Source organism: Mustela putorius, unplaced genomic scaffold (assembly GCF_011764305.1).
Source record: "Mustela putorius furo isolate JIRA1106 unplaced genomic scaffold, ASM1176430v1.1 tig00000430_pilon_pilon_pilon, whole genome shotgun sequence".
Classification (NCBI taxonomy): Eukaryota; Metazoa; Chordata; class Mammalia; order Carnivora; family Mustelidae; genus Mustela; species Mustela putorius.
Window position 1 is genome coordinate 6,447,814 of NW_025421377.1, and position 4,344 is coordinate 6,452,157.

Consider the following 4,344-nt stretch of genomic DNA (forward strand, 5'->3'; position numbering starts at 1 on the left):
CTTCCCTCTCTTGCCAAGAGACCCTTCCCCTCTCGCCAGCATTATTTTCTCCCAGAGATCTTACTACATTCTAACAGACTAACATCTTTTTAATTTATTTTATTTACATATTATCTGTTCCCTCCCACGTGAATATAAACTTAATTAGGACAAGTGTTTTGTCTGTTTTGTTCTCTGTTGTGTCCCCAGAGCCTAGAACAGTCCCTGGCACATTATTAGAAGCTCAGAAATGATATGCTATGTAAATTAAAGGGCATGACATTATCTTTCTTTCATCAGGAAATTAGTGTTTTGATATTTACTCGTTTTCAGTAGGAAGGAAGAAAGAGGCAGTCCATGTCCAAGGTCCTATCCGGGACTGATGACTAGCTTCCCAGGTAAACCAGGACAATCGGGCATTTCCTCTGTCACCCCATTTTACAGTAAAGAAAACTGAGGCTTGATGAGATTCTAAGGGTTAGTGAGGTTTAGTGGGATTCTGATTGTTCTAGCGCCTTAGAAACATGAGCCTTGCACTGGCCTGTTTAGGTCATCCAGCCCAACAAGTCATTCAGCCGAACCTGAACAAGACCCAGCATGTTTCTCTCAAACTCCTCCTCACTTGTACTGTGTCAGTGAAGACAGATTAGGTCTTAGATGAGCACAGATTCAAAAAGCCCTGTCATTCATGAAAGATAAAGCTGTGAGTCACCTCTGTGTGGGATCCTGGGAAGGCCAGAAATCTTCTGGTCATCAACATTTTGTTTCTTTGGTATTTATTAAATACTTACTACATTCTAAAGAAGGCACATACACACAAATATTCCTAATAGCACTATTTTTTTTTAGGATCTTATTTATTTATTTGACAGAGATCACAAGTAGGCAGAGAGGCAGGCAGAGAGAGAGGAAGGGAAGCAGACTCACTGCTGAGCAGAGAGCCGGACATAGGGCTCTATCCCAGGACCCAGAAATCATGACCTGAGTCAAAGGCAGAGGCTTTAACCTACTGAGCCACCCAGGTGCCCCCACAATAGCACTATTTTAAAGAGCCAAATGTAGAAACAACCCAAATGTCTGTGAACAAAGGAATAAACAAATTCTGCTGGATATATACAGTGGAATATCATTCAGCCATAAAACAGATGGAGTCAGGATCCATGCCTCAGCATGAATGAACCTCAAAAAACAGCATGCTGAACGGAAGAGGCCAGACGTTGTACCATTCCACTTATAGGAAAGCTCTGTAAATCCACAGAGATAGAAAGCATATTGGTGGTTGCCAGGGACTAGGACAAGTGACTGCTCAGTGAGTGTGGAATTTTATTTTGGAGTGAGGAAAATGTTTTCAAATATAGATAAAGTTAGTGGTTGCACAACACTGTGAATGCACTAAATATCACTGAATTATTCACTTTAAATGGCTAATTTTATACTATGTAAATTTCATCTAAATTTTTTTTTTTTTTTTCAGAGAAGGATAGGGAGGCGGGGAGGGGAAGGAGGAGAGGGAGAGAAATCTTACATGGGAAGCCCGACATGGGACTTGATCTCACAACCTTGAGATCATGAACCAAGCAGAAATTGAGTCTGACGCTTAACCAACTGAGCCACCCACGCACCCCCATCTCAATTCTTTTTGAAAAAACAAAAAGCACGTGCATAAATTTGTTCATGTAGCCCTTACAAAAACCCTATAAATTAGATACTGGTACTATTATTCCCATGAGAAAACTGAGTCTAGAGAGGGTAAGGACACCTGGTCAAGGTCACACGGACATTAGATTTGAAGCCAGAGTCTGATTGACTCGCAAGCCTTGGTTCTCCTGAACCACTGGGCCCTCCACTCCCTAAAGTCAGGTGTGGACGGGAGAGAACAGATGGCCAGACAGGGGAGTGCCAAAGGGGAGAACCACTGGGGCAAAGAAAAGGTCAGAGCAGAAAGGCTCTGGGATCTCTAAGATCCCAACTTAATACCAGAAAAACTCAAAGTCTCGAACCTCTCGGCTCCTGCTACTTTTGTCCTGTGGTACGACTGAGCTCCTTGGCTCGGGGAACATCTGAGAACCGTGGCAAAAGGTTAAGATGGGGGAACGGGCAGGGGCTGAGTGAAGCATTAGAAAAATACCTCAGAACACTAGACCAAAGGCCCGATTATCAACATCTCTATCCTTCTTCCTTAAAATGTCTGACATCTTTGACTAAGTTACAGAGCACCTGAGTGACTTGAATGTAAACATATTTTAAAAGAAGAGCGCATTTTAGGGGGTTCCGTTCCACCACCTTCCGGTTCAGAAGACCTGAAGGTGGTGGAACTCAGCTTGTGGGGAGGCATGAAGTGACTGGTGGGCGGGTAGAGAAGCAAGAATGAACGCGAGTGTGGCAGAATGACACAATAATAGGACTAATGATTTCAGCATTTAAAAAGTCTAACAGCTCTTAGTGAACACCAGAGATAAGCTCCAGTGGGAGGCTTTAAAAAAAAAAAAAATTCACTTTGACAGTTTCTGCACTTTTTGAATTTCTCCTGTTTGTTTCCTCTTCAAAGCTTGTTAGCACCTCCCGTGGGGAGACTTTGGCCACCTTAGGAGAGTAAGGAGGCCTGGTTCCAGGGGGCCCAGCCCCCAGCCAGGGTCAGGGCTGTTGACAATTCAATGCCAGTTTGTTTATAGCAGTGGGGGTGGGGAGGACAGAAAAGACAGAAGATCCCTGGAGACCCTTTCTTGGTGCCATAACCCAAGTCCTCAGCCACCATTTTCTCTGAGACCCCTGAAGAAAGGGAAAGACCAATGTGTAGAAAGAAGCAAGTACTGGTGACTTTGGGGAATGCAGAAGGGCTGAGGTATGCCTAGAGATGAGCAGGGACTCCATCCACACCTCCTCCCAACCAGAACAGAATTTCAGGGAGATGAGCCCTAAAATCACAAGGCTAGCAGATTCTTCTCTTGGAACCGTGCCTGGGGAGTGGCATTTCCTTTTGAAAAATCAAGAAGCTCTAGTCCACAAAGTTGTTAAAAGGCCTTAGGGGAAGCCAGCTCAATGTGTCTCCATTTAGGCTCCAAACATCCCAAATCAGCCATGGACCCAATTGGTACAGACTTCCTTCTGGGCTTGGGCTGCAGCCAGGAGGGACACTCAGCCAAGAGCCTCCACTCAAGAGCCAACAAGATTGACTCAGTCCTCCATGTTTGCTCCAGAAATGGATCAACCCCACTGAGTCCTTCTGGTCCCTCAGCTGTCTCACTCATTCACACCCAGGAAGAGAAGGCTAGAAAATTTGAATATGCAAATGACCCAACTGCATTATCCTCAGTCAGGTTTATTAAGGAGGTGGTTGGTGGAGATCAAAGAGGCCAAAGAGACTGTCTACAAATTTATCAACTGTCCAGGTTTGTGGGTCCTCTTGGTTAGCTCAGATCTTGGTGGTGTTCCTACTGGTTTCCATTCGCTAAGGATTAGTTTACCAAGTTACTGAAGTCACATCTGGGGGGGAAATTATATTCAGCTGCATGAGATAAAGAGCACTGCATAAGCATTTTCTTCAGAAACTCACAGGGCTTTTTCTTTTGAAGGGTTCTCTTGTGCCTGATGTTTTAAATATAATATTAAATATGAGTATAAAATAGTCCTTGGGGGAAAAAAAGCAAAATGGGATCAAAATGAAATGGAATGCCAACAGATATATGTGGAAAAAAACATAATTGGGAATGTGGACCAGCGTATAATAAATGACAAAATGGTCCTCAAGGTATCATTAAGGTCTCCAGACAGGTCCCCTTCAAACTTTGAGTTAGCCACATGGCATAGTGGTTAAAGTTTCAGGCTATGAGAGCAGAATATCTAGGTTTAAATCCCCACTCAGCTACGCATCAGCTGTGTGACTTTGGGCATGCATCTGTCTCTCTGTGTCCTGATTTTCTCCTTGGTGCAAAGCGACCCTACAACTTGTTACTTAACCAGCTGCCCTGAATGCAAATGCAAAATTTGCCCGTGAACAGTGGCTGCTCTAGGAGACAGCCGCCAGAGGGCTTGCTACATCACGTGTCCCTTGTGTTAAAAATATAAAAGATAATAAAGGAATCATTTCCATACAGAAGGTTTGTTTCTAGAACCTTCTAGAAGCCTACCTAAGTAGCTGTTAAATACACACATGGAGCATTCTCTGCCAGGAACGGGGTGGGCTGAAATATAAAAATATCCACAGTGTCGTTCTAACCTCTTCTGTGACTGTGTAACTGGGAATTGTTTTCTAGATAATTGCATTTTGTGTTCCAAGCACTGCCACAGGAAGGTATGCACAGATTCTGGTCAGGATGACAGGTTCCAAAAGGCTCTCAGTGGCCTACCATCAGCTGGCAAGCCCGG